At 45.4% G+C, this 12,382-nt stretch overlaps 1 protein-coding gene across 1 annotated transcript in view; it reads left to right on the top strand.

Annotated features, from left to right (window-relative positions):
• Nucleotides 1-12,382, top strand: part of KCNH5 (potassium voltage-gated channel subfamily H member 5) — a 193,028-nt gene that overhangs the window by 35,354 nt on the left and 145,292 nt on the right. The gene's annotated exons all lie outside the window — the stretch shown is intronic.

Raw genomic sequence — 12,382 nt, 5'->3', positions numbered from 1 at the left:
CTGCTATATAAGGATAAGTCTGGTAAATATGAAAAAAACTTTGAAACTGCTCACATAATCAATAGCACTTTGACAAGGCCAATATTGTGTCTTTATGCTGTTGGTTCCTAAAAGATCTTGGCACAGAATTCTGGGCTGTAGAACAATACCGTGCATCTATTCCTTAAAAAATAAATAAATAAAAATGTCTGGGGGAGGAAGACAGCAGAACCAGAGTTATTTCAAGATACTATCTTTATTAAGGCAATTTGAAGAGTCTGGGATCAATAGCCGCCAGTTATTCCTATAGCAAAATCCCCTTATGCAACCAGTTTTCTATCGTGACGTCTTTTGAGAGCGGTAACAAAGCAGATTTTTTTATTTTTTAATGTTGGAAGAAATAGCAGTGGGATAGCTCATATCCTTACACACAGCACCCTTTCAATGATGCTTTCAGTTTTATGGGAGGGATCAGAGCTGCTCTCTTAGATAATAAATGCTCTTAATAAGTAGAGCTGCCGTGTTTAATTGATTCATCGTTTGTGTTTTCAAAAGTACATTGCAGACCTATGCATGTCAGTCCCGCTGAGTTCAATGCTCCTTACTCCCAGGTAGCGATGGGCATATCTATCAATTTCAGTTTCTCTCATGCTGTATTCATGGAAGCATAGAATTGTAGGGTTGACAGGGACTCCAAGGGCCATCTAGTCCAACCCCCTGCAATGCTAGAATCTCAACTGAATAATCCCTGACAGATGGCCTGCCAACCAGTGTTTAAAAACATCCAGTGGGGGAGAATCCATTGTCTTCCAAAACATTCTGTTTCACTGTTGAGCAGCTCTTACTGTCAGAAGGTTTTTCCTGAAATTTCTTGGAATTCAGGGTTGCCATATTCCAAAAAGTAAAAACCAGGACACCCCAAAAGTTTCTGAACCAGAGCAGCACACGGAAACACCCTTTTACCTTCCCGCCAGAGTGGTACCTATTTATCTACTTGCACTTTGACATGTTTTCGAACTGCTAGGTTGGCAGGAGCAGGGACTGAGCAACGGGAGCTCACCCTGTCACTGGGTTTTGAACCGCCGACCTTCTGATTGGCATGTCCTAGGCTCTGTGATTTAACCCACAGCGCCACCCATGTCCGGATGGAAGTTATACTCAGTGCTTTCTTCTGGGAGTATTCAAGGGTACTCAGTACTGGCACTTTTTTCTTTCTTTCCAGAAGAAAAGCACAGGTCATATTCTAATAGCACCTGGAGGATTACAATTCCCCATCCCTGTTATTGTGTGTGGATGGTGCCATTCTGGTTCTGTAAGGATCTACATGCAGCATAAGAAATTTGCTATTAGTATGTTGGATCCTGGATTGTTGCCCTGATTCAGCTAGGCATGTAAGAAAGCAGCCATTTCCATTCCAACGTCTCCAACAGCCAGTTCTGTTTCCATTCCACTGAAGCCTAGGTTTCGCTAAGTACTTCCTTGCTCTACTTCACCGCACAATTTTATTTAACATGCATAATTATTTACATGATTTATGTAAGTTGTGAAATTGGTGTAACTATCCCCATGCCATTCATTTCATTGCAGAGGCCAGTCGTTTCAGTGGAAAGGAAAACACAATTTAAGTGCTGTCATTTATGTATCGTTTGTGAACTGAAAACAGCGGCACTGGCGTATATTGACGGTTGTTCCCTGGATTGATTTCTGTTCCGGATACGGGACAAATAAGCAAACAATGGCAATTTATAACCCTTTCCCATTTCCATTAGAATTCTCCCACATTCTTCGATTCAGCACAACACAGTACTCTCTTTTCAAAGGCAGAGCTTCTTTGCATGCAAAACAAGGCAACAATTTGCATTTATTATTAAAGCTAATCTTTAAAACATTTAGCAGCAGAATCATGACACATCTAAAAAATTGAACGGGGAGAGGCTTCTGAAATGCCTGTTTTGTGTTTTTAATGAGTTGGCATCCTATAGAATTTCAGTGCCTGTAAAGCGAGGCTGCAAATGTTCCCTGTCTCTCTTCCTACATAGATGATGGGGCCCCAGTAGAGCACTAAGTACGTTTTACACTCTGCTGGCTGACAGGTCCTCCATCATTTGAAAACTCTCATCTTCTTCCATGAGTAGAGTTTGGCTCAAGGCAAGGCGTCAGCTTAAACAAGTCTTTCCTTTTGCTTGTCTGAGATGAGGATGCCGCCAGCCGCTGGCATCTTGCAACTGGCTTCTTTGACATTAAAGGAGGGTGGGAGACTGGACCTGGCTTGGGGGCCAGATTGTTATCTCCTCCAATAACCTTTATGGGTGGTGGGAAGCGTCTCCCGCTTGTCAATCACCTGATGCCACAATGATGTCAGGTGACCCTCTTTTGCCCCTTTCAAAGCGCTATCTTGACAACTGCTCTGCAGAGGGTTTTTCATGTGCTGCTGATCAGCAGTGTCCACAGAACTCTTTTCAGCACAGCTTTTTAAGTCAGCTAAATAATAATAATAATAATAATAATAATAATAATAATAATAATAATACAGTTGTACCTTGCATCTCAAATGCCTTGGCTCCCAAACAAATTGGCTCCTGAGTGATGGAAACCTGGAAGTGAATGTTCCGGTTTTCAAACGATTTTCAGAAGCCAAATGTCTGGTGCAGTTTCCATGGCTTCTGAATGGCTGCAGGAGCTGTGAGAGTTCGTATAGAAACGAGCATTTTGTTGACGGAAGACCAGCCGTCACGAAATGGTGCTTAGCATAGAAAAAACACACAGAGAGCCATCAATATTCTCAGGACGGGATGAGCAGCTCCTTCGACTACTCTCCTCCAATTTTATTATCCTTTGTTCCCCTCTGTCGCATAGCCGTCTGCCAATGTCTCACGTTACAGTGGTGCCCCGCAAGACGAATGCCTCGCAAGACGGAAAACCTGCTAGACAAAAGGGTTTTCCGTTTTGGAGGTGCTTCGCAAAACGAATTTCCTATGGGCTTGCTTCGCAAGACGAAAATGTCTTGCGAGTTCCTGCGGGGCTTCCCCCCCCCTTTTCCCAAGCCGGTAAGCCGCTTATCAGCTGATCCGCTAAGCTGCTTAACAGCTGATCCGCTAAGCCGCTTAACAGCTGATCTGCTAAGCCGCTTATCAGCTGATCCGTTAAGCCGCTTAACAGCTGATCCGCTAAGCCGCTAAGCCGCTTATCAGCTGATCCGCTAAGCCCACTAAGCCGCTAATAGCGCTAATCCGCTAAGCCACTAATGGGCTTGCTTCGCAAGATGAAAAAACCGCAAGACGAAGAGACTTGCGGAACGGATTCTTTTCGTCTTGCGAGGCACCACTGTACCTCATCCGGTCATGGCTTTTACTACACCCATCACCATATAAGGTAATCACTGCCCAGAGGAAACACAACTCCATATAAGGTCAATACATTCTATACACTGCCAGGCACAGAGTGCTGGTCACCAAGGTCAGGAGGCACCCTGCAGTATTACAAGCCTCTGCCATGGCTTTATAACTCCCACATTTTCTATTAAGGTAAAATCACATTTCTTGTTTTGCCTACATTTGCCTCTGGCTCCACCCACTACTTATTGCATTTATTGATATTGTGCATTTGGAAGCAACAGGATGAAGAAAAACTGACTTGGAATAAAAATTGTCCAGTCCAAAAATAGGTTTCAAAAGCTTTACTAACAGAACTTGCTCCAAAACAGACACTCAAAACAACCATGTTACATCCAAATAGTTGTAGAATATCACCTGCACAGGTGCAGCATTTTAGAAATATGAAATTACTTTACCCAGAGCCCGAAAACAAAACTCTGCCTCTCTACACACAGCCTGCATTCGAGCCTGAGGCTGTGTTCCTGGAGATAGTCATTTGCACAGCATCCTCTTTGGTGGTTTAAGAACAAAGACTAACTCACACACTCAACATGGGGATTTGCAATAGAATACCCCGTGTGATTTAAGTTAAACACCTCGTGGCAGAGTAGCAGAGATACATTCTAAGTTAATTATCAATGGTCAGGCTCTCTGCAACTCTTTTTGTTTAGCTTCAGTGGAAGTTTCCATGCTATGCATTCAGAAGTATACATACACCCTTGTACAAATTAATTGAAACAAAGCACGTTTTCTATCTTACTCATAATTCTGTACTCAAAACAAACACGAAAAGTCAGTTGATAATTATGGTGTCAGAAGCCTGCAGCCCATAGAAGGAATGATGCGCTCACCACAATATATTGAGGTTCTATGAAAGAGAGTTATTCCAGAGCTGGAAAAAAGGTATACTGACCGTACTGGGATATGGCAGTCATGACAGAGCAGCAAATACAGGTACTTGATTGGCCAGGGAATTCCCCGGACGTAAATCCCATTGAGAATTTGTGGGCTATATGCAAAAGTCGTCTCCGTGCTGTAGACTGTATGACTATGGAGAAGCTCATTCAGGCGCTGATTCAAGTGTGGTACAGGGATCCGATAACCAACAGTGACTGTTCGGAACTAGTAGACTCTATGCCAAACCATGATCAATTGCTGCTGAAAAATGTGTTGTTTAGTCATTTAGTTGTGTCCGACTCTTCATGACCCCATGGACCAGAGCACGCCAGGCTCTCCTGTCTTCCACTGCCTCCCACAGTTTGGTCAAACTCATGCTGGTAGCTTCGAGAAACATTGTCCAACCACCTCGTCCTCTGTCGTCCCCTTCTCCTTGTGACCTCCATCTTTCCCAACATCAGGGTCTTTTCCAGGGAGTCTTCTCTTCTCATGAGGTGGCCAAAGTATTGGAGCCTCAGCTTCAGGATCTGTCCTTCCAGTGAGCCCTCAGGGCTGATTTCCTTAAGAATGGATAGGTTTGATCTTCTTGCAGTCCATGTCATATCCGTTACTAATGTACATATACATGAGTTTTGTACATGTATATGTGAGTTTTGTACAATAAACTACATTGTTTGTTTCAATTAATTTGCACAAGGGTGTACAGGCAGTTGTTTTCCATTTCAATGTACAATTAAACAATTATTTTTAACACCGCTAGCATGTGGTGACTGGGAGTTTGCCCCTGTTAAGTTGTGGGTGGACATATCAGACGACACAGCGATTCTTCAAACAGCTCTTGTGTATTCACAGGCCAGAACAGAACTGGACTGAAGGGTTCAGTCAGCCTGCTTATATAGAGCTCCAGTACAATGTAACTGTAACAATTTTCTAAAAATATCCAATCACTGAACGTCACTTTCGATCCCTTATTTGCATAACTATCTACAGTATCCCCCTGCTAGCCCAGGGTGAGAACTTCAGTACATTAACAGCCCCCAAGGAAGTGCATTCCTTGGGCTGTTCTCTCTGCTGTGCATCAATGTATACATGTTGCTTCCAGCATTGCGTGCAGCTGTTGTGCACAGGTATGGTGGACTGCAAAACAAGCCCAATGACCCTCCCACTGTCTCATGGTGTCACTTCCACTTGTGTGGCCAACGGTCAGCCTGAGAATTGCCATCATTACTCTCCCGCAGTCCTTCTACCCTGATCATTGTTGTTAACCCAAGCATTTTTGTTACCGATTAAGATCTCGAATGCCACTCTGACACATTGATTTAAATGCCTTCATTATTTCCCTCGCTTTCAGAGATGAGGCAATCCATGACAAAGAGGTTAATTGCAACCCAATAGAGCTACGCTAATGTTTTATTAAGGAAAGAGCTAGTCACGGTGGCCTTTTTCGGCAGAGGAAACCTGCTAACAATAACGGAGCCAGATGGAACCCAGTTCCCGAGACAGCCTTGAGGACAGTGCTGTAATTCGCACCAGTCTGCTTTTGGCAAAGAACGAAACAGAAACACTTCCCTGGTGATGACATGCTTGGCAGTGGTTCAGGAAAGAGCAATATAAGAAGGTGCCCTGTTCTGGATCAGACCTTTTCGTGTCCATCTAGCCTAGCAACCTCCAGTCCAGGGGTAGGCAATGTGGATTTCCCTAGCTGTTAGAGTTCAACTCCCATCAGCCCCAGCCAGCAAGGGTCAGGGATGATGGGACTTGTAGTCTTTAGGCCACCACACTGGGGAAGACAGCCCTTGAGAGGTTCCACCTTTGCTACTCATGGTTTAGTTGGACCGGCAGCGGTTCTCAGGTTCCACAGGAAAAGTCATAGAATCATAGAATCATAGAATCATAGAGTTGGAAGAGACCACAAGGGCCATCGAGTCCAACCCCCTGCCAAGCAGGAAACACCATCAGAGCACTCCTGACATATGGTTGTCAAGCCTCTGCTTAAAGACCTCCAAAGAAGGAGACTCCACCACACTCCTTGGCAGCAAATTCCACTGTCGAACAGCTCTTACTGTCAGGAAGTTCTTCCTAATGTTTAGGTGGAATCTTCTTTCTTGTAGTTTGGATCCATTGCTCCGTGTCCGCTTCTCTGGAGCAGCAGAAAACAACCTTTCTCGCTCCTCTATGTGACATCCTTTTATATATTTGAACATGGCTATCATATCACCCCTTAACCTCCTCTTCTCCAGGCTAAACATGCCCAGCTCCCTTAGCCGTTCCTCATAAGGCATCGTTTCCAGGCCTTTGACCATTTTGGTGGCCCTCCTCTGGACATGTTCCAGTTTGTCAGTGTCCTTCTTGAACTGTGGTGCCCAGAACTGGACACAGTACTCCAGGTGAGGTCTGACCAGAGCAGAATACAGTGGCACTATTACTTCCCTTGATCTAGATGCTATACTCCTATTGATGCAGCCCAGAATTGCATTGGCTTTTTTAGCTGCCGCGTCATGATGCCAGACTTTTAGACTGGTGATACCAGGGATGAAACCCGATACTTGCACACAAAGTGTGCGCTGAACTACCCCCTGCAAAAAAAAACCCACTCTCTCAACTGATAAAGACTCTCCATCCTTGGGACATCATCATCATCATCATCATCATCATATATTATTTATACCCCGCCCATCTGACTGGGTTTCTCCAGCCACTCTGGGCAGCTCCTAACAGAATACTAAAAGCATGATAAAACATCAAATATTAAAAACTTCCCTAAACAGGGCTGCCTTCAGATGTCTTCTAAAAGTCAGGTAGTTGTTTATTTCCTTGAGGGCATTCCACAGGGAGGGTGCCACTACCAAGAAGGCCCTTTGCCTGGTTCCCTGTAACCTCACTTCTCACAGTGAGGGAACCGCCAGAAGGCCCTTGGAGCTGGACCTCAGTGTCTGGGCTGAACGATGGGGGTGGAGACGCTCCTGCAGCACCAGCCCAGTGCCAGAATCTTCCTTTTATGGATCATGGAAAGGACTTTCCCCATTTTCATTCCTGCTTTTATTCATTCAATAAATCCCACTGGACGCCGTTTTTTGAGCACGCTTAGCTCAGATCAGATATGTTAACCCTATAACCTCCCTCTCAGGCAAACACCCCTTCTAGCTATGCCCCTTCAGAGCAAGGCAAGGGCACCTCCACCATGGGCCAACCTATATGCCATGGAACTGGTTTATACTGTAAGTAAAGGAACTGAACCTACCTAGTACCGTCTGGTGTTTTTCCGTTCCATTTGGCACATTCCTCTGGCATGTTGAATGGGCACTCTGCACATGCCCCAACATTTTGATGGCAATTCTGCTTATCCAATGCACAGAGCAGCTTCCCGCGGCATCCAGTCTTCTTAAAGCTGAGCGTCATTAGAAAACATTGAGTTTGATTTATGAGTCAGAAATAATAATAATAATAATAATAATAATAATAATAATAATAATAATAATAATATATTATTTATACCCCGCCCATCTGGCTGGGCCTCCCCAGCCACTCTGGGCGGCTTCCATAAAAGCCAAAAATACAGTAAAATATCACACATTAAAAACTTCCCTGAACAGGGCTGCCTTAAGATGTCTTCTGAATGTCAGGTAGTTGTTTATCGCTTTGTCATCTGCTGGAAGGGCGTTCCACAGGGTGGGTGCCACTACTGAGAAGACCCTCTGCCTGGTTCCCTGTAGCTTTGCTTCTCGCAATGAGGGAACCGCCAGAAGGCCCTCGGCGCTGGACTTCAGCGTCCGGGCAGAATGATGGGGGTGGAGACGCTCCTTCAGGTATACTGGACCGAGGCCGTTTAGGGCTTTAAAGGTCAGCACCAACACTTTGAATTGTGCTCGGAAACATACTGGGAGCCAATGTAGGTCTTTCAAGACCAAAAGAGTGTTTGATGTCATGTTCAAGGTCCACGAGCAGATCTCCAGGTCATGATATCTTGAGAGGCATCCACACTGGTGCAGCTTGGAATGATTTGGTTCACCATCTGTATTCAAAATGGCACCCAGTAGGCAAAAAATCACCTCCTCCACCTCAGGAACCATCATGCCAAACTGGGTGATGATCTTTCTGAGGGGCATCTGAAACCAATAGAGAACAGACAAGACTTTCCAAAATAATATAGTAGATTCAAGCAAACTCTGACCAGAGTTAACGGACACTTTCTAGCCAAGCAAAAACATTCAAGAAGAGTGAGCAGCCAGCCAGTGAGGGTTGGGGCTGGGCAGGATCCCAACGGATCCTGACTGGTGGGCCTCAGTCAGCCCCTGGTCCTGAGCTTCTGACACCTGATTTAGAGCTTTAAAGGACAGAACTAGCACCTCGAAATGGACCCAGGAACAAATCTAGAGCTAACAATTTTAAAGAAACATTAATATTATGTGATATAATGAATGGACTTCCTTTCTGAATCACCCTTCAGCTCTCAAAGACAATGACAGATGTCCAGATTGATTTTCATTGTTCTGGATCAGGTCTCCTCAGGCTTCCTGGCCCTGGAACACTCCATAATCAGTATAATCAGACGAGAAACCAATGGAGAGGCATACTTTATGTTTCGGACTGGGAGTCAGGACGACACAATTACAAAACTGCTCTATTGATTTTTGGCAAGTGAGAGCATTTTACTTTCATTAGCTTAAATGAAGAAGAAGGCTGGAAGCACAGTCTTTTGCCCTGTGTCCTGCCAAGCAACTGCACAAGAAGTCGTTTTCAGAAGGCTCATTGATTTGGAGGGGGCGAATGAACAGTACAGGCTCCAGTCCATGGGAGAAAAAAAGTTATTCCCTCCCGAAGGCTAGATTGATCCCATGCTTCTGCAGTTGCTTCAGAAGTCTCAGAGTGGTACCAAGTCAAGGCCATGTCCCAGGCATCTCCATGCAGAAGGCCCTGATTAATGTGTTCTGAGCAGCCAAAATGCTAAATGAATGTTGAGGAAATGTTCCTTTTCTGCTTGAAGAGGTTAACCGCATCAGTGGTGCTCCACCACTGCCAGAGAAGAACCTTAGGGCTTAGCAGTTGCTGAAGTGTGATGTGAGGGATGGAGTTTGCTTCCACAAGCAGCGGTGATGGCCACCAGCTTAGATGGCTTTAAAAGAGGATTAGACAAACTCATGGGGAACAAGCCCATCCACGGCTTCTAACCCTGAGGGATATACTTTACTTCTGGGAGGTAGATATGATAGCTTCAACCACAATTTAAAAAGGATATTTACAAGGTGTGCAGAAGAAGGCAACCAAGATGATCAAGGGTCTAGAAATCATTCAGAGGAATGGTTGAAGGAACTGGGTGTGATGGCCTGGGACTCGGGCTTGGAACCAGAGGAGACTCAGTCTGCACTGGATCCTTTGCCTCAGGCATCACCTGAACCAAGTCTGGGGCCTGATCCTGAAGAGTCCCAGTCTGCACAGGTTTCCCTGTGCTGGCCTGAGCCTGCCCTGGCTCCATATGTGGGGAGTACCTCATTGCCTTCAGCTGGGCAATCACTTACAGCTGCTCCACTGCCAGTTGGGTCAGGAGAGGCTGAGGCTGCCTCTGGGTCCAGTAACCCACCGACATCTCCTGAGCTGCAGAGACTCAGGTCTGAGAGAAGGAGAGACCTGAGTACTTGCAGGAGGAGTGCTCACCTTTGGGCAAAACAGGGAGGTGAGTCGCCGGGGGATCAGGACTGGCCGTTATCCCGACACAGATAAAAGGCTGTCGGGCCCTGCCCCAAGTTGTGGGAGCAATGTTGCTGTATGCTAGATCCTGCCTGAGATCCTGTACCTTTCCTTGCTTGGTTTCCTGCCTTGGCCCTGTCGGACTGACTCCTAGTGGAACCTTCAGATTCTGGACCAGTCCTGGACTGCATTGCATGGGTTACCCCCAGGCCCAGCACACAGGGTATGCTTAGCCTGGAAACGAGGAGACTGAGAGGAGAAATGATGGAGCAAGCTTGTATTTTGCTATTCCAGAGGGTAAGACCCAAACTAATAGATTCAAGTGACAAGAAAGGAGATTCCAACTAAATTAGGATGAACTTTGACAGCAAGAGCTGTTCAACAATGAAATGGATTATCTCAGAAGTTGGTGGACTCTCCTTCCTTGGAGGTTTTTAAACAGAGATTGGGTGGCCATCTGTCAGAGATTCTTTAGCTGCGATTCCTGCATGGCAGAGGGTTGGGCTGGATGATCCGTGGGGATCCTTCCAGCTCTTCAATTCCACGATTCTGTGATTCTATGTAAATATATCAGCAACAGTAATAATACCTATCTGCAGCACCCAGTGTTGTATTTCTGTAGTGGAAGTGGGGTATTTTGCATGCAGAAAAAGAGTTCCTCTTGATCTTTCAGAATTAGCACCTGCATTTTTCATTTTTCTCTTCCCTTCCTGTCCTAGTTCCCAAACCCATCTATTCTCCCTGCTCCATTATCCATTTTGTGTAATGTGTTTTAGATTGTTAAATCTGCAAGCAGGGACCACAGTGTTTTCATTGATTGTATGCAACCCACCCTGGGAACTGGCTGAAATGCGGGGTACGGATTCCCTTAATCAAATGAACCAAACAAATCAAGGGAATTCATTCCTTCTGTGTTCCTGTCACCTTAAGCAGCCCAAGGTTCTTAATTTTTTTTTTTAAAAGGTTATTCTGTATTCAGTAAGCACTGGCTCTGCTGAATGACCAAGGAGGAAAGGGTCAGGCAAAAGCATGTTCTATCATTTTGAGTACAAAGAGGAGGAAATAAAATATTAAAAGCTTTAATCTGATCACTATGCAGATTAATGACCTAAACTTCTGGGAATAAGTATTGACTGACTGACCATCTGCCATCCAAAATTCAAAATAGCTGACTAAGCTGAGATAATTCAGATAAATGTAGGAGTCATAAACAGCATCCAAATATTGCCCTGCAGCAATGCAGCAACCACCCTCTTCCTGTAATCCATGGTTGGGGGACATTTTACACCCCAAAGGACCTGTTTGCTCATGTACCACCTTCAAATGGCTGCATACTGGGTTGAGTGGGGCCAGAAGCAAAAGTAAGTGGAGCAACAGATGCCATTTGGTTCAGTAGGCTACATCGAAAAGGGAAGAAGCTTGTCTTCTCCTGCTCTGGAGGGTAGGGCTCAAACAAATGGCCTTACAAGAAAGAAGATTCCGCCTAAACACCAGGAAGAACTTTCTGACAGTGAGAGCTGTTTGACAGTGGAACAGTCACCATGGGAGGTTGTGGACTCTCCTTCCTTGGAGGTTTTAAAGCAGAGATTGGATGGCCATCTGTCATGGGTGATCTAGTTGAGATTCCTGCATTGCAAGGGGTCCCTGTCAGGAATTCAAGCCCATATCAGGAGAAACTGGCAACAATCCCAGGCACCCGGCTTGATTCCCTGTTCACCTCCCTGGCTGCATTCCCCAGCAAGCACAGGCTAGGTCTTGATCGGCGATTATTCTCAAACGTGAGAAGACCCCCCCCCCTTTCCTGCACCCTGGCAGGGGAAAGAGATAGACAGAAACGTATTTACATGCCTTTATTTCTGTCTTTGCAGCGTTACAAAAAACATGACTGCTCTCTTCAAACTCCAGCAGTGTAGTGACAAACACTTCCTGTACTTCCTGGACAGGAACAAACGGAAGAGCTCATATTACACTCTGAGCTAATTCCGGTGCTTCACACTGTGAATTGACTGTCCCTGTTTCCCACGGGCAGTCCCAACAATCCCATCATGTTTACTTTTCAAGCTAGCACTTTGCAGCAGCATTGCTTCAATATCGTAACAGTCCCTTCCAACTCTGGAGTCTACGATTCTATGATTCTAGCCACACCATAAGGAATGCCAGAGGAGGGAAGGAGGGCCAAGCACTCCCCACAAACAAAGAGCTCACCTGCCCACTTGCCCCCCATTTCTGAACTCTTGTCATTAATATGTCACCCACCTACGAATATACTTTGCCCATTCTGTGCCTGCCCAGATTTTTTGTTTCTGGTGCCACCACTGAAACACACAAAGACCTTCTACACCCCCATCTCTCCATTCAGGGCAAGTGGCATTATCATGGTTCAATTAAACTTTCCAATTAAGCAAAAACATTCAAGGGCCTAGATGGAGTCTGAAGGCTCGTTAGAG

The sequence above is a fragment of the Podarcis melisellensis genome (assembly GCF_964234715.1).
Source record: "Podarcis melisellensis genome assembly, chromosome: 1".
Taxonomy (NCBI): domain Eukaryota; kingdom Metazoa; phylum Chordata; class Lepidosauria; order Squamata; family Lacertidae; genus Podarcis; species Podarcis melisellensis.
This window is presented reverse-complemented; position numbering and strand designations above follow the sequence as displayed.